This window comes from Panthera pardus, unplaced genomic scaffold (genome assembly GCF_024362965.1).
Source record: "Panthera pardus isolate Hobbes unplaced genomic scaffold, ASM2436296v1 HiC_scaffold_13, whole genome shotgun sequence".
NCBI lineage: Eukaryota > Metazoa > Chordata > Mammalia > Carnivora > Felidae > Panthera > Panthera pardus.
The window spans coordinates 19,482,310-19,501,411 of NW_026526688.1; the positions used below are offsets into that span (position 1 = coordinate 19,482,310).

The 19,102-nt window shown below is 38.9% G+C and overlaps 1 pseudogene; it reads right to left on the bottom strand.

Annotated features, from left to right (window-relative positions):
* Positions 1–5,346: 5,346 nt before the first annotated feature.
* LOC128776441 (UPF0711 protein C18orf21 homolog) lies at positions 5,347–16,334 on the bottom strand (annotated as a pseudogene).
* Positions 16,335–19,102: the final 2,768 nt, after the last annotated feature.

Consider the following 19,102-nt stretch of genomic DNA (forward strand, 5'->3'; position numbering starts at 1 on the left):
GAGAAATGCAAACTGGCAGAGCCACTCTGGAAAACAGTACGGAGGTTCTTCACAAAGTTAAAAATATAGAATTACCTTATGATCTGGTAATTGCATTATTATGTATTCACCCAAAGACTACCAAAATACTAATTCAAAGGGATACGTGCACCCTGATGTTTATAGCAGCTTAATCTACAGTAGCCACAGTATGGAAACAACCCACCAAAGAAGATGTGGTATAAATATATACAATGGAATATTACTCAGCCATAAAAAAGAATAAAAATTTTGCCTTTTGCAAAGACATGGATGGAGCTAGAGACTATTATGCTAATCAAAATCAGTCAGTCAGAGAAAGACAAATACCATATGATTTCACTCATATGTAGAATTTAACGAACAAAACAAATTAGCAAAGGGGGTAAATAGAGAGAGAGGCAAACCAAGAAACAGATTCTCAACTATAGAGAACAAACTGATGGTTTGGGTGGGGGAGATGGGCAGGGGGGATGGGTTAAATAGGTAGTGAGGATTAAGGAGGCACTTGTGATGAGCATACAGTGATGGATAAAAGTGTTGAATCACTATATTGTACACCTCAAACTAATATTACACTGTATGTTAACTAATTGGAATTTAAATAAAAACTTAAACCCTCAAAATTTCAGAAGTCCCTGCCTTCATGGAACTTGAGATTATTTGGGGACTAGAAGAAATAGAATTTAAAAATATTGATGTTAGTGATATGATGACAACAGTACAGGATTCTATTGAAATAAATATTAGAAGAGTAATTCAAATAGTGGCACCAGGGAAATTTTCTTTTTTTCAGTACATTGTATTACGGAGAGACCTTAAACATTGGTAGGAACTAGCTAGATACAGAAGAAAATGGAAAGAAATGTGTTTCTAACAGAAAGCCATAGGTGAGAGCAGGCTATGTTCAGCTGATGGAAATAAGTTTGGCCTGTCAAGACCAGGTGTTTAGGGTGTGAGCGATGGCAACTGTGAAGTAAAAGAGGACTAAGTCAGACAGAGTCTTGAAAAGCATGCTAGGGACAGTAAAGTTCAGAGCAGTGGGGAACCAATGAGGTTTGTAAGCTGACATGATCATATTTGCTTTTTAGAAATGTCAATCTAGCTACAGAACTGAGACTGGACTGTAGAGAGAGAAGACAGGAGGCAGGAACACCACTTAGCTTCTATGGAAGCCCGAACTGATCAATAAAATACATGAATTCAAGACAGTCATTGAGGAGGTAGTATTTCTAGGTATTTGTGAATCATTGGATGAGGTGAGTGAAGATGGAAATATAGCCAATGGCAATTAGGTTTTCATATAACTCAATGGGTAATGTTAGCCTTCCTTGAGATAGAAACCATAGAAGAAAGAATCTAATGGAAGTCAACATCCATTCAGTTCTGGATATGTTTATGTTTTCTATGGGATCTATAAGTGAATCTGACACATGGGTCACAAAATATAAGATTTAAAGCTCAGGAATGATATAGACATGTAGAAAACAAATAGCAAAATGGCAGACATAAATAATGCTTTATTAGTAATTATATTAATGTAAAGGGATTAAAAACTGCAATCCAAGGCAGACACTGGCAGATTTAAACAAAAAAAATCCAACAGTATGCTGTCTACAAGAGACACACTTTAGATTCAAAGACACAAATAGATTGAAAGTAAAAGGCTAGAAAAATATGTACTATGCGAACAGTAACCAAAATAAAGCTGAAGTGGCTGTACTAATATCAGGTAATATAAACATTGAGACACAAAGTATAGCTAGAGATTAAAAAGGATATTTCATAATGATAAAATACCAATCCATTAGGAAGACATAAATGTGAGTATTTATGAATATATACATGAATTAAAAACTTACAGAACTGGAAAGCAAAATAGTTGGAGATGCTAAGATCAATTTCAGTAATGGGTAACACAATTAGGAAAAAGATCAAAAGAAAATGCAAGACGTGAACAAACTATAAACTCACTAGACCTGACGGACATCTGTAAAAAACTCCACCCAACAACAGAAGATTACAGATTTTTCTCAAACTAGTGCAAGTGAGACATTCTCCCAGTAGAGAACATCTGTTAGACCATAAAGCAAGCTCCAATAATTCTAAAGATACTGAAGTCACATAAAGTATGTTTTTCACTAAGTGTAATGCAGTTTAATTAGAAATCAAGAAGAAATAAATCTGAGAAATTCACAAATATGTGGAAAAGAAACAATACCTTCCTAATAACCAATGAGTCAAAGAGGAGATGCCAGTGAAAACTTTAAAATGTTAGAATATATTTTGAGATGAATGGAAAATGAGTACACAATTTATCAACATTTGTGGGATATATAGCTAAAGCAGTGCTTATAGGGGAATTTAGCTATAAATGACTATATTAAACCTCAGAAAAGAGATCTGAACCTAGCTATAAACATATATTTTTTATCATCAATGTATAGATCAAGGGGTTTTGTTTATTTATTACTTTTCCTTTGAGTTGTTTTGTAAGTCTTAAAGCAGCTTATAAAAAAGTTGAAGAATACACCATTGATGATTGATTGAGTGATTCATTCATTTCTATTTATTTACTCATTTTTATTGAGGTACAATTGATATACACTATATTAGTTTCAGATGCACAACATAGTGATTTGATAATGCTATACATTATGCAATGTTCACCCTAAGTGTAGTTACCCTAAGTCACCATACAACATTATTATGATATTATTGACTATATTCCCTAAGCTGTACTTTTCATCCTCGTGACTTCTTTATTTTATTACTAGAGCTTTTTCTTAATCCCCTTCACCTATTTTGCACCCCCTCCCCACCCTTAACAACCACCAGTTGGTTCTCGGTATTTATAATTTGGTTTCAGTTTTTTGTTCATTTATTTTTGTTCATTTGTTTTTCAGGTTCCACATATAAGTGAAATCATATGGTATTTTTCTTTCTCTGCCTTGTTTCACTTAGCATAATACCCTTATGTTTATTTACAACAACCAAGTTCTGGAAGCGACTTAAGTGTCCACTGATAGAGGAAGGGATATAGATCAAGAGCTTTTATTTTTGTGGTTTTGGATTTCAAAAACTCTCTGAGTGTTCTGATTTTGAGTTCAAAATTGAGTGTCAATGTGCTTTTTTGTTGGAGGAAAAGCTAACTTTCATCAGATTTTTAAAGGGATCCATAAACCTCAAATCAATTGAAAACTGATATTAGTAGTAATTAAAACTTTAGGAACAAATAAAAAGTATTCCATACCTCCACATATGATCAAGAAAAGTGAGGAGAAAATTATGCTAAGGCAGATTTATGGGACATACTAAGTGTCAGGACAGGACAGGGGGCTTTAAAAACAGACATGAAAATGATGGTTGTCAAACCTCCGTAAGAGCCATATCGGAAGACGCCTCAGAGAAAGCATCAGCACCAAATGCTGTCAAAGTATGTAGGTTAAATCCTAAGTGGGATTTAACTATGGCAATTTAAGGTTGGAAAACGTGCACAGCTTTGCCAGCAAAAGGGTCCTGGTGGCAGCTGGGCACAGCATGTGTGAAAGCCACACTACACGGAGGGTATACTGAGCACAGTAGAAAGTGACAAAGTTAAGCTATGAGGGTTAATAGTTTATTCAAGAACACATGCTAAGTGTCCTTATCAAAACAAAAACAAAAATAAAAGAAGACAAGGAAACTTTGAGAGTGTTGGGAGGTTTGCCCCCTGATTGTGGTGATGGTATCATCGGTATTTACAGAAGTTCAAACTGTACCCATGAAATGTGTACAGTTCATTGTATATCAGTTATACCTCAATAAAGCTGTTAAAAACTTTTAAAATAAAATAATAGGACCTGAGGAAAAAAAGATGTTTGGCTGGGGAAAAAAAATAAGAAGACACTAAAACAAAAATAAAGTTTCATGATGGTTCATAGCTTAGCCTTTAAAATCATCATCAGAGGGGGGTATGGTGTCTTTAATCACATATCCTCTGTACCTATCTCAGTGATAGAAGTAATCCCAGAAATGCTACGACTCTAACCCATAACATAAGTTCTCAGGCTTCTGGTCTTCATAAAAAGGATCATAGCCTTCAAAACTGTCAAGGTTTCAGAGAAGGAAGTGTCTCCTACTACTTGTGACTTGAGAAATTTGTATTACGGAGGAGAAAAACAACACGTCATTGAAAAAATTATATAGGTCTGTGCCTGTGTTTTACTTCATTTTCCATATAGGACCAAATTGTTTCTTCAGTTGAGAAAGTAAATACAATGGCCTGAAGACCCAATGACCACACAGTTGATGAGATGGTCCACTCACATACCTTACCCAGCTATCTCGTGGCTCTCCTCTGGTGGATGGATGATTAGTTAAGAGGCTTGTGTTTAGAAGCTCTTCATTTCCTCCCAAAGAATTCAAGGGGACATTGAAATTGCATTCATAATTATTTCCCTTAGGTCTACCATTTTCCTATTCCTCTGTCATCTTAAAATGTAAATTTTCCTAAAAGTGGTCTCATTTAGCAATTTAATGGGAAGTAGTTGATCAAATTCCTTTCTTGCATGACTCTTTATACCAGGGCCGCAGAGAGACCCCTTAGATAGAAAGGTGAGTGAGTGAGAATTGAGCTGCATTCAGCACAGCGGGAACCACAGTGACCCTCCATCAATTCTCCAAGGTCCCAGCACTAATTATGGCAACAAACATAAGCATTCTGGAGTAAGACAAGAAAGAAAACAAGCATTTCATGTTGATTTTGGTGCAGGTGCATTTATGTACATTTTTGAGAGGCAACCTAAGCCATGGCCAGGAGTGAGACGCTGATAGACTGCCTAAGTTTTTGGTTTTGTTTTTCAATGTTCACATATATCTTTACTGCTTACAATGATCTCATATAGTTTTGATCCTCACAAGCACCCTGTGAGGTAGGCAGTTTTTAGTTATTTGTTCTCTGTAAACACTGAAAGGTGCCAAGGGAAGTTTGCTTTTAGATCAAGTTTCCATGTGTTGAAAGAATAAAGAGAAGTTTTTTAAAAAACTGTTTTTCTTTTTTTTTTAATGTTTATTTTTCAGAGACAGAGAGAGACAGAGCACGAGTGGGGGTGGGGCAGGGAAAGAGGGAGACACAGAATCTGAAGCAGGCTCCAGGCTTTGAGCTGTCAGCACAGAGCCTGATGTGGGGCTCGAACTCATGAGCTGTGAGATCATGACCTGAGCCGAAGTCGGACACTCAACCGACTGAGCCACCCAGGCGCCCCTAAAAACTGTTTTCCCTAGCTTTAGTTTTAGAAATTACATTACACGTTTCTTATTTTCATAGCCTATCCTTTACAGAGAAGATCAAATGTGTCTGAAACATACCTTTGGATTCTTTTGAGATTCACTCTGACTAAGCTACATTTTTAGTTAAGGGAAGCATTTGTTTGTTTTTCTCACATTCTTTGAAGTGGGTGTTGTATCCAGTTATAGGCATTCTGAACGTTAGTGCTGAGTTCTTACCTTTGGAACCAGGCATATCATGATTTAGGTTTGAAGAACTTGCAGTCTCTTCTCTGATGCGTTCAGGCTGAGTTTCCTTGCAGGACCGGCAGTGTTGACCTTCAATGCTGACAGAAAGCTTCTACATTTACGATGATGTTTAACTATTGGACTGCATCTTTCACATGCAAGAAACAATGCATTTTTGGAATTTTTGTACCTTTTCACCACTTTTACTCCTTTCAACAATACATTTTTGTAGTTTTTGTGCTTTTTCACAATTTTTGCTTCTTTAAAACCACGTATAATTTCTTTGAAGAAGTTTCTGTGTTTCGGGTGTCAGTTTGGGCTTGGGTTTGGGGCACAGTCCAATATGACTCAGAACCAGAAACTGGAAACAGTATGGACACTTTCATTCAAAAGTGTTCTTATCATCACGTGATGAACCGTGGTGGAGGCAGTGGGCCTGGCCTGGGCTTCTATCTTATCATTTCTGGTTTTCTGGGTGAAACCTGGTGAGATAAGGAAACTCCTCCAGAAGTGGAGTTTCCAGTATGTTCCTTATTTGTGGAGAGGCACTGGTGTGGTGTCTTAAGGTCTGTGTGCCTCAAATGCCCTATCTATAGATTGAGGGTAATAATAGTACCCACCTCACATGGATGTTGTGAAATTTAATTGATGTAAAGGTTTAAGACAGTGCCAGGGCGCCCGGTGGCTCAGTCAGTTAAGCATCTGACTCATGATCTCATGGTTGTGAGTTCGAGCCCCTGCATTCATTGGGCTCTGGGCTGACAGCACAGAGCATGCTTCAGATTCTGTGTCTCTGGCTTTCTCTGCTCTGGCTCTCGGTTCACAACTCTGTCCCTCTCTTTCAAAAATAAAGAAACATTAAAAAAAAAGATTTAAAACAATGCCTAGTCAAACAATAACATCTTAATACTTCACAGCTAACGTTGTTATAATCACATTTAATCTCAGGGAGTTTGGTATTCTTATCCACAGGTTGGCAGAAGAGACCAGAGAAGCATTCAAGTCTCTGGCCTACAGCCTTGGGCTGATACACAACAGAGCCAAGATATAATCAATCCTCAAGCACTTTTTGCTAGATCACAGTGCCCCACAAGTGATTAATGTACTCCTGGCCTCTCCTGCCTCATTTTGTACTCATGATTTATGTCTTTGCACTTTATTGTGAGTAATATGTTTACACAAAGTCAGAAAATTGTATCATTGAGAAAAAAAGAAACCAGAAGTGAGGTGGTCAGGTGTGTAACAGTTACAGCAAGATATTTTTGTCAGTTTTAGCTCAACACTTCCAGTATATTCTGCCATCCAGCCAGACCTCAGATCTGTCTTAGTTAAAGGCAAAAATCCAGAGGAATTTCAATTAGTTCCAATTTCAAAATAGAGGATTTTTACTGGACTCATGCAAACGCAGACTATGGTGTCAGATAGATAGATAGATAGATAGAGAAATCAGAAGACCCAGCTCAGATTTTTAAAACAAACATACTTCTTAGGGAAAATGAAGTTAAATAAAATTGTCATCAAAAGCTCTTACACCCTTTGAAAGTTAAACTACACGGTGAACTTGGATTACCAGCATTTTTCAGGCTGTTGCTTTGCAAAGTGAAAGCACCTTCCATTCACTAGAGACAGAAAATGACTATGAACCTTCAGAAAGTTAAGTGCAGGTGCCATGTTGTTAATCCCAGCCTAGAAGATAAACTTTGTATTTCCGGGAAGACTGTCCACAAACCCCGACTGTATTGTTAGCATAGTTTAAGAAGTTTTGAGTCAAGGGCAGGGGACTTACTTTTTGTGCTGCCAAAGCTTACTGGGTTTCTAGTCGAACACAGCCAAGAGGATAAACTGTGAAATAATTAAGAGGAGGTCTAAACTCAGATTTGTTCAACTTGCTTCTTAGAATAGTTAATATTAACTGACTTTTACATTTAGATTCACTTAATTTGGCAAATGCCATGAAAACTAAATCACATAAGCTTTTCTACACTAACACTCTTTCTAGGACTGGGAAAAACTTATCAAATATTTTTAATTTTGAGGTGTTCTACAAAGAGTCAGACTACAATAAAAAATGACTTTATGAATAACAGCCAAACATTTTGATTGTCTTGAAAAATAATTTCAAGAAATAATTATTTTAATAAATAAATGAGTAGCATCTTTATACTTTATACTCCTTCATACATTTGCCCTGAAATGAGTGAGTAGTGACTATCTTTAAAGATATTTTCAATGACTTTGTTATACTGTTGGACAGTTTAGGGAAATCAGAAGGTACTGTTTCTAGCATTCAAATGCAACTCAGCATGATATATCTACTTCAGAAGCCCCAAATCCCTGAGACTCCATTCAATGGCAAACAGATGATAACCTATTGGAACCCCAGAAAGAGGTAGAGACTATTTCATGCTTCTACTACAGACCCAATTAAATGGTTTCAAGTGTTTTTTAATTGCATGGATTGAAATGTACAAAGAAATGGTGGATTAGACAGTGGAGTTTTCCTCCTACTTCCCTGCTTCATTTTGACAAGATTTCCCCTGCAAAATCAGAAGTAGAAAAGAACTTCCTCTTATTCATGGTGATTATGTACCAGAGCGCATTTTTAACATCTGGTTGTGTTATCCTGGAAAAGCATGGCCTATGTGGTGTAGGCTCAGAGAGGCTCAGAGTTCAGGGAAAAGAGATGAACGGCTAAAAAGTCATTTTAAACAAGCTCCATCCTTTGTTTTCATGCTTGGGAATACATGCTATTCAATAGATAGTCCATAGCAACCTTTGTAAAAATCTAGTTTCCTTTCCTAAATATTTCTTTCACATCCTCCTTTATATGCCCAAACTTTGAGGTCTGAAGGCATTCAAGCCAAATTAGTTATCATTTACAGGTGCCGATGAACTAGGTGTTTTACATTACCAGAAATCTTCACCCAGTTACTAAAATATATCCATTTTTTACAGATGGGTTAACTGGGAAATGTAACTTGCCCAGATTTATAAGAGCTGAGATGCTCAAAATGTTTGATTTCAAAATTCACACTTTAATTTTTGTGTTTATTTGTTTTTGAGAGAGAGAGAGAGAGAGAGAGAGAGAGAGAGAATGAGTGGGGGTGAGGCAGAGAGACAGGGAAGCCCAGAATCTGAAGCAGGCTCCAGGCTCTGAGCTGTCCACACAGAGCCTGATGTAGGGCTTGAACCCACGAACCATGAGATCATGACCTGAGCTGAAGTCAGATGCTTAACCAACTGAGCCACACAGGCGCCCCTCAAAATTCACACTTCAAAACTACAGTGTGTGTTGCCTCTCATTATTTCAAAAAAAAATTCTGTAATTTGGAAAAGAGACTATTTCAAAATATTTCTAATCATTAGCTCAAATTCATTGACAAATGTTTTCATTTACTCCTCTGTCTCTCTCATACACACACACACATGCACTCTGGCATACAAATATATACATATATGTATATGTTTTTTCTTCATTATCTTAAGTTTTTATGTGTGCTTAATTTTGAAATGGGCTGTTTTCTTGCTTTTTAAAAAATATCTAGCTGATAATCATTTCATTTGAAATGGTTATTGTTAATTTTGCCTTCTCATTCCCAGAGTCAAAACCTATCTTTTTAAACCTCTGACTTTGCCTTATTTTTCCATCTATGTCAAACTTCTGTGCAGGAACCAGGGTAAAAAGAATATTTAAGAGGAAGATAATAAATAGGAGAATGAAGGCTCATCCTCAATGTATTCAATTCTTCAAATTTTCCATTATTTTATATATTTTATATTAAAGAACAGTACAGAGGGGTGCCTGGGTGGCTCAGTCGGTTAAGCATCCAACTTCGGCTCAGGTCATGATCTCTCAGTTTGCAGGTTCGAGCCCTGCGTTGGGCTCTGTGGTGACAGCTCAGAGCCTAGAGCCTGCTTCTGATTTTGTGTTTCCCTTTCTCTCTGTCCCTCCCCTGTTCATGCTCTGTCTGTCTCTCAGAAATGAATAAACATTAAAAAAATTTTTTTAAAAAAAGAACAGTACAGAATAATCTATTATCAAATGTTACACTAAAACTTGACAATAAATGTGAAAAATCTGATTGCAAAATTCATTCTTTTTGACTAGTTAAAAGAGAAAACATAAAAACTTCAAAACATTTAAAACAAACAGTGTTTCAATGGTCTCAAGTGTTAGAAAATATAAATAATTCATAAAAATTCAAAGAATTTAGTTCTGCTATTTCTTTAAATTTAGGCAACAAATTAGTTTACTCTTGAATCGAGAAAGAATAAACAAATGAATTAAATTCTATTTCAAGACACCCATTCAGTATAAAAAATTGGTGTCAGAAACTAGCATTCCAATAGAAAATTTGCCTGTAAATACAAGTATTTGCACAAACATTTAGTCTTCCATTCATGGCCAAGAACTTTAGATTCAATCACTATTATATTCAAATACGGTCTTTATTTTTGGAAAGAAATATTTTTTTTTTCAACGTTTTTTTTTTTATTTATTTTTGGGACAGAGAGAGACAGAGCATGAACGGGGGAGGGTCAGAGAGAGAGGGAGACACAGAATCGGAAACAGGCTCCAGGCTCCGAGCTATCAGCCCAGAGCCTGACGCGGGGCTCGAACTCACAGACCGCGAGATCGTGACCTGGCCGAAGTCGGACGCTTAACCGACTGCGCCACCCAGGCGCCCCAAGAAAGAAATATTTTAATACTTTATAATGGTGATGTTGGGACCACTGCCCCAGTTCACTGATAGGTCCACAAACCAGGAAGCTCATCTGAAGCTTCCTCTGAAGTTTGTATTGGGATTTCACTACGTAGACATAATTATTAAACTATTGGTCAGCGGCTTGAACTCCGTCTCCAGCTATCCCCTTCCTTCCCTAGAGGTCATGCTGACCTAAAGTTCCAACTCTCTAATCACATGGCTGATCCTTCTAATGATCAGCCTCACTCCTGAAGACAGATAGGCACCCTCGCGCGTAAACCATAAATGACCTCATTAACCTAACAAAGAAACTCCTATTATTAGAAAATTCCAAGAGTTTTTGAAGCGTTGTCCCAGGACCTGGGGATTAAGATTAGATGTATTTCTATTATACCACAAATCCCCATTATGTGTTCATTTTATCTGGTATGAGGATTGATATAGAGCTTCTAATACTTTATTCTGCCATATACACTTTAATATTCTTCCTTTTTTGTTGTTGTTTTTGAAATTACTTTCCAAGGCAATATATTCCTTACATAAAATTCACATATAGGGTTTTATATACATAGAGAGTAAAGGAGAGAGAGAGAGAGCGAGAGAGAGAGAGCATGTACAGGAGCAAGAGGGAACACAGCTGCTACTATAGTTAAATGAGATTTAAAATAAAACGAGCAAAAAAAGTTCGTAGATTTGAAATGCATGATGGTTTTCTACTGGTAGCTTAAAATTATTTCGTTACAGTCAAGACAGTTTAGGGCTGAGATTAGAACAGACCCAGATTCCAGGAACTTGAGTCTGAATCCCTCTTGTACCCCAACTGGAGAGATGGAGGAACCTAAAGTACAAGCAGGGATACAAGATGAAGCACCCCTGGGGGTGTCTATAGGGTTCCTGAAGTCATGAACATTTTGGGAAACTCCATGTCAAAAGCCACAGAAAGCCTTTCAAAGCAGGAGGAGGATGCCAACATCTTCATAGAAACTAAGGTGGTAATGAGGTATGGGACCTTTTAGCAATCAGAGATGCAAAGTAAGTGTGTTCAGGGCTTGAAGCTTAGAAGCCCACAGTCAGCCCTGTGCCAGTTTGTCAGAGTCTTAGACTATTATGACTGCAAGTGTTCTATGATGGACTATTGTGCCAGTATGGTCCACGTAGACAACTGTTTGATTGCCTGGTCTTTCCTGAAACCTTCGTCTCTTCATTTCAACTTGTCTTCTGAGTTGTAGTCTGTCCTGACCCATATCTTCCCCAATTTCACTTGCTTATACATAGTCCTAACATTTCCCTAAACTAGACCACTGGTCCACAACATTGCCTACCCTTTAGAACCAACAGATGGAGCTTTAAAAGGTCCACACTTAAGTCTACCTGCACACTAATTAAAATCCCTGGAATTAAAGCTTGTGTATTTGTGTGTGTGTGTGTGTGTGTGTGTGTGTGTGTGTGTGTGTGTGTTTTCAAGCTCTCTGGTGTTTTAATGTCTATCACCACACTTACCTGACAGGGTCAACTTTTACATGTAGTAGTTATAAAACAATAGAAATCAATAGCAACGCTATGGTTAGTTTGAATTTTGTTGCAAGGTACCAGACTAAATTTAACTCAACTGCTCAGTGCATGAATTTGAAATGCATGACCAGAAATCATTTTTTTAATTTTTAATTTTTTTAATGCTTATGTATTTCTGAGGGAGAGAGAGAGAGAGGGAGGGAGTGGGGGAGGGTCAGAGAAAGACACACAGAATCTGAAGCAGGCTCCGGGCCTCTGAGCTGTCAGCACAGAGCCCAACATGGGGTTCAAAGGCGTGAACCACGAAATCATGACCTGAGCTGAAGTCAGACACTTAACCGACTGAGCCACCCAGGCACCCCCAGAAATCATTTTTTTTTAAATAGTAGATAATCTCCCAGAGCAAAATAATAACTTTTTTGTACCTTTAAGTTAGGGGAAGCTACACAGTATTATTCAAATCAGGCCCATAATATCTCTTGTGTGAGATGCTAGCACAGTACATTATCAGATGCCCCCACATTGCATAAATTGTCACAAGATCAATTAAGAAGAAGAAAACTAGAGCAATAGAATTATAGTTGTCGACATCAGAAAGCCTTTATACTATAATGACTGATTTTTTAAATAAGTAAGATCAAGAGAGAGAATATTTTCCAATTAGTGTATCACTTCTGTTATGGATAGGTTGGCTAAGCCAATTAAGTATGGATCAAAGAAGAATGCAACCTGATAGAGACCAATCCATTACTCTCTCACTCTTTGAAAGATTTTTATTAGTCCCTGTCATTCTAGAATATCAGTTATCATTCTAGGCACTGAGGATATTGATTAAGATAGATGACAAGGTCCTTGGTCTTAAGGAATCTACATTTGTCAACAGGAGTCAGATGAAAAACAAAGAATGCAAAGTGTAATGTTAGGTAGTAATCAATGCAATGATGCAATAATGCAGAATAAAGGGATAAAGGATGATCGAGGGAGATGGTAATTTAGAACAGGTTGCTAATAAGGATTTGTCAAAATGGGTGAAGTTTGCCAGAGATCTGAATGAGAGAGAAAGGCGTACAAATACCTAACAGAAAAGCATTTGGGGCAGAAAGAACAGAAAATGCAAAGGCCTTAAGGAAGAAATGAATCTAGAATGAATGATTAAGGGCAACAGAATTAAAATATAGTGAGTTAATGGAGAACAGTAGAAGATTCAGTTTGAGAAACAGCGAAAGCCCAGTTCATACAGGGCCTTAGAGACCTGAAAAAAAAAATCCGAAAAAAATAGAGAAAAGAAGGGAAAATAGCATTAAAGTCTTGTTTATAATTACCACAAACTGACTAATTATAATATTAGTTTTACACAATTTTAATAAATATTATGTGGAAAGAAGCAGTATATGGTCAAACAGATTTAGAAAATAAACAGATTTAGAAAATACTCGATCAAAATGGATTAGGTACATTTCTTTGCTGTAAAGCCTCTGATGGCATTTCATAATCTGATTTGTGATCAACCAAAGACAGAGACTGTAATCTGCATTTTTAAAATTTACTGTCCTTGATAATTTTCTCACTCATAGACTATCTTTCAGGACTAGAGTTCTTGGCCAAACACCATCAAAAGTTCGGTATGGAGAGAGATGAGTAGCTCACACAAAACTAGATCTGTGCTTTAGTCTGAAAGTGATTTGTCACTTGTCAAAGGAATATGCTGAGACAGGAGCATTTAAGAAATAAATTAGACTTTGTGGAGAGAAGTTTTTAAGGAGATTCACCCTTTAGAAGGACTGACTCGCCAAGTAAAAAAATTCAGCAGATACTCAGTTCTTCCAATATTTCTTCTTGCCCTGTTCTCCCTCCTCCTGTGTGTTCAGTTGCATATACGTTAGGCTGTCTGGTATGTCCCCACCGCTCTCGCATGCTCTTGAAGTTTGGATAATTTCCATAGACTTGTCAAGCTCACTAATATTTGCCTCAGTCGTATAGGGTCTACTAACAATATTCTCGCAGGAAATCTTCATTTTCTGTTACATGGTTTTATTTCTAGTATTTCCATTTTTTTTTTTTTCTTAAATTTTTTTCTCCACTAAAATTACCATCTGATTTTGCATACTGCCTACTTTTCCCATGAGATCCTCTCACTATTAATCATGTTTAGTAACTTCCCTGTGAGATGTTCCAAGACTTGGGGTATATCTGACTCTGCTTTGGATTGTCTCACCTTTTGGTGTGCTTCCTAATTTTTGCTGTTGAAAGCCAGACAACTCTTTTTTTTTTTAAATTTTTTTTCAATATTTATTTATTTTTGAGAGAGAGAGAGAGAGAGAGAGAAAGAGAGACAGGATGTCAGTTGGGGAGGGGCAGAGAGAGAGGGAGACACAGAATCTGAAGCATGCTCCAGGCTCTGAGCTGTCAGCACAGAGCCCAACGCAGGGCTTGAACTCACGAACTGTGAGATCATGACCTGAGCCGAAGTTGGACGCTTAACCCACTGAGTCACCCAGGAGCCCCGCCAGACAACTATTTTCAGACTATAGACACTGAGGTAAAAATTTTTTGTAACTCTTGGAAATGGGCATGACTTTTCTTCTGGTAACCCGCTGTGTGGAGAGTTGAGTTAATCTAATTAGGAGGTGAGCTGGGTTTGCAGCTTGTTAGGCTAATGTTACTCTCAGGACACCACAGGCTTAATCCTCTAGAAATACATTTAGGATGGGAGTTTGCCAGAGGCCTTTTTTCAAATGTCTTCTCTTTTTTTGCTTCTGGTCTTCCCTGGGAGCTATGTCCCAGAGAGAGTCTGTCTCTTACCTATTGCAAGTAAATTACATGTTACTAGAAACTTGCTAACCTGGCAACGTGTGTGTGTGTGTGTGTGTGTGTGTGTGTGTGTCTGTGAGAGAGAGAGAGAGAGAGAGAGTGTGTGTGTAGGGGTGTTTTCTCTGTTGTTCTCAATAAGCCTCAGTCTTAGGCAGGCACCATACTCTTGGTCCCAGGGATGTGGCATCCTCAGTTCACCGTTCCTCACGTATCCTGTCCTTCCCCCACTCCCATCCTCCACCCACACACAGATTAAGGCTTTGTCCTTGATAATTTTTTTCAAAGATCATCTCCCATAAGGGAGATAGGGAAGAAGGATCTTGGTGAAATTCCTTACTTCTCCTGCCATGGCTACCATTTCCCTCCCCCAGTTCCATACAAGGGAGACTTTCTTGGGATTTCCCCTATATTTCTATGAGTGCCCAGTAAAATTTACATAGAAAAATTTTGCAAGAAGATGTGAACTTCCTCTCTACTTGGGCTCCCAGGGTCTTCACCCTAGATGGGCAGGGTACACAGAGTTTCTACCTATTTTCCATCCCCTGGGCTGAGCTCTTCTCACTGGCTGCATCTTGACCTGGTAAAGCAGGCAAGGCATTTCCTCCCTTCTTGAGGGTAGCTTTCTCTTCTTAGATTTGGGGCCGGTTGGTTGTCTTGCTCAACTTCCTGGAGGTGGGCTCAGACAAGTTATGAACTTGCTGTTTATCATTTTTTGATTGTTGTAAGGTTGAAACTACACCCATTTCAGCTCTCTATGTGTGAATGGGAAACCAGTCAAAAGGTAAACAGACAAACAAACAAACAAACACCCTGCCAGGTCACTCAGGCAATACCTAGTTTATTCATGGTGCAAACAGTTCTCAAATGATTATCATACCTGCCAAGTGTCATAATATAATCACTGTTGAAAAAATCAAGGACACAGCCATTTTCTTTGTAGAGTCAATAATTTACAGGAATGATAACTGAAGGCCTCATTGATTTTGTGAACTAGAGCTAGGTAAGGTGACTATTTTGCTCATCCTGGGGTGCATAGGTTTCCCCTGTGCCAACCAGAGGACACAGTACGTACAGTCACGTGCAATTAAGTCAGGGGACATGTCATGTTTGTTTTATACCCATCTTCCATCTACTTAAACAAGAGGTTATAATTAAAATGATTTTTGTCACATTGCACTTATTTTATTGCCAGGTTTGGGCTAAGTTCTCCCTAACTGATCTTTTCCTTGGGTTTCCAGTATTCCAAGAAGCATTTAATTCAGGATTTCAGGGAGAACACCTGACTCCTCACTGATACTGGTACCTAAAATTGGGAGGAAAGTAAACAGAATGCACTTCTTTACAAAATCTGCCTCTCAGCTTTTTCACCTAGAAGACAGATGATTCCATATTATGCAACAGAGATATTTTTTTTGTCACCAGTGGACTCTTCAGTGGCCAGATCTAAAAACAGCAAGTCTCATTCATATTGCATCACAACTCTCATTCACAGCGACCAGATTTGCAGGGGCAGAATCTGCTTTCCTGGACCAGAGGAGCACACAGGGCATTCCAGTGTCCCATCTCCTCAATGAAAACGCACACCTACTCAAAGTATTGCTATTTCGTTTCTGTCCCGACGCTCTTCCTCCTTCATGGTGCATTTCCTGTCCCACCACCTCTCTCGTACCTGGTCCCAGATTCGATCTTCACCTTTCCTGACCTGCCAGTGACATTCATTTCCTCTAATACATTCTGTGACACTTGATTATATCCTGTGTTATATCTTTCTCCAAACATTTCATGGATCATGTCATTCCAAAATTACTCAGGTCCCTAAGGGAGGAAGCATGTCACTCTTACTTTGCATTTGCATGCTCCCTTGCACGTTGTCAGGCGGACAGCAATCATGGGACAAATACTGAGTTGAAACAAGTTTAAATTTCTTTATTGAAAAGGGAGAAAGAGTGGGAGAGAGACTTTGGCGATAGGTAGGAATGACATGAAGTTTAATGGGGGGAAAGAATCTGCTGACCATCAAACTCCAGAACTGAGGAAACAGGCTGAAATTGCCACAAAATCTTTCCTCTGATTTCTGCCCTCCAGGGTTACCTGTCTGCCCTTCTGTGGCCCAGAAGCCCAGGCACATTCCCGAGGCTGTGCCTTGTGTCTCTCCCTCACGCGTCCTTTTCTGTCGTTGCGGACGCTTCTGCTCTCTCACACAAGCACTGCTGCAGATTCTCTTGGGTTTCAAACCTCCCATCAGCTGCCCACACTGCGGGGTCTTCCCTCACAGGGCACCCAGAGCCAAGCAGAATCGATTTCCCTCAGCATCATTCCACTGCCAGGGAATTAGCAGGCTTCCAGAACCACTTTGGGGGCGACTGTGTTCTACTGTTTGGTGGGAAGGGCAGCTCAGAAATGCCAGGATGGACCTGCTCAAAATGACCCGTGTGACATCTGTGGCGGAGCCCAACACGCAGCTGTCGGCGTCATCTCAGTCTGGGACGCTGCCGTGGTCAGGCTGGCACCCTGCTATGCCCATCTCCTCAACAACCCACCGTCTTTATCTGGTTTATGGCTTCATGTTTCCATCAGTGAGTTAGTAGACAGCCGTGTCCCTGTGATAACAGAAGCTGAGGACAGCTTTCGCCGCCCATCTGCCAGTGAACATATGCTGGTGTAATAGAGGATTTGCGTATTATAAATTGCCACATGACCTCCGGCTTCTGCAGGTTTACGGCTGTTCCTAGCATGGTATTCGCTGCAGAGTGGTTCAAAATTGCTTGCTGAGTACACGGAATACACTGTTCTTGTCCAAGATGCCCTCCCAGACCACTGCTGAAATACCAGTGTATTTCACAGCCTAAAACACTGAATCACTTGAGTAAAAAGTGCCGGAAGCCGAGCTATCCAACCAGCCTGATGGCAGGGCCCGGGCGGTGGACGGATCGGGACCGCAGGGCGGCGCGACAGTGAAGCTTCTTGTACTCCTGCTTTTATGTAATTTGGCCTTAAGAAAAGTACCTGGGGAATTGTCTGTTGGGGAATTGCCCACGACAGGCCCCCTGGAAAAAGAACTATTGGGGAAAGAAATAAGGTTCCGCGAGGAAATTGTGCGGCCCTACATTTAGCCCTTGCCACCCCATATAAAGACTCCTCTACCTAAAGGAAGGATAGCTTCATAGATTTCTCAGCCAAGGAAGGAACAAATGGATTTGAAAGCCCCACTCTGGCAACAAAGGAGTGTATCTATGGGCACAATTTACTCCAACCCCTAGGCCCGCTTGGCCCCCAGGAGGCATTCTAGATGATGACTGAACCTAGTCAGTTAAAGTACAGAATGGTTCATTAGTTCCTAGGTGCATTGTCTCTCTGACAAGGTATAAGGCGTGGTTCCTAAGGCCCTCTTGGCCCCCTCCTGGCACCTCAGACCGAGGCTATCACTTTTGTTCCTCAAGCCACAAATGGTGCAGGGAAACAACTAAGAGGTCATGTCCCTGTAACTGTTCCACTTGAGGTGTTGAGAGATAGATGACCTTTCATGAAAACAGCAAAGCAAATGTTCTATAGATTATAGATAAACGTAGATACATAATGAAAATAATGTAAGAAATTAATCAATAAGCAAAGGGCAGGAGGAAGCGTTATGAGAAAACAACCATGTTATTCCTTAAAGGGTGATTACACATAGGGACATTTTAGGAAATGCCAGAAAACATAGATGACGTACGCTACAAGGAAACTGCTCACAAATATAATGCCACGTTTGCCACAATAAAGCGGCCAGTTCAACACACTGCTGTTGTCTGTGTCCATTTTTATTTTTGTTTTATTTTTATTTTTTTTCACTTTTTCACTGACGCCGTTCATCCTTCAGGAACCCTTGGACCTGCTGGAGCTGGACTCCGGCAAAAAAAGCATTATTCAGTGCTCTCTCTCTCTCTCTCTCTCTTTTTTTTTTTTGTCAGTGACCTTTAGTTGCTTGTGAGAAGAAAGTAAAGCTAGAAAATAAAGCTACTGTATATCTGGCTTCAATTTGCTGGCCACAACATTCGCAATTATTTTTGGACCAATAATGTCATCAAGTCTTCTCAGAATTTCACAGGGGGAATAAAAACAAATAAAACAAAACAACAACAAAACAACCTCTTGGATGCTGCCAGACTCTAGATCTGCTGCTTTTTCACTGAAAGATGAGAAATTTGGCAAGCTGGAACTCGATTGCATTCATACGTATTAAAAAGAGTAAAATGAATATCTCTGGCAAGGAATTTGGGTATGGTTAATTTGAAATTGAATCACAACTACAATACGGCCTCCTAAAATGAATTTTCAAAATATTCTTTAGGTATGCAATTTCAAATAAAACTCCAAGCAAACATCACATTTAAAAATAAGGTATGCATTTAAATATAGTTGTCCCCTGCAGAAAGTGTCAGCCAGCCAATTCCTTGAAATCCGTATCATACGGTATTTTTGAGTGTGTATATATATTATTATTTGAGTGTGTGTGTGTATATATATATATATATATACATATATATATATATATATATTAGTGTGTAAAAGTAATTTAT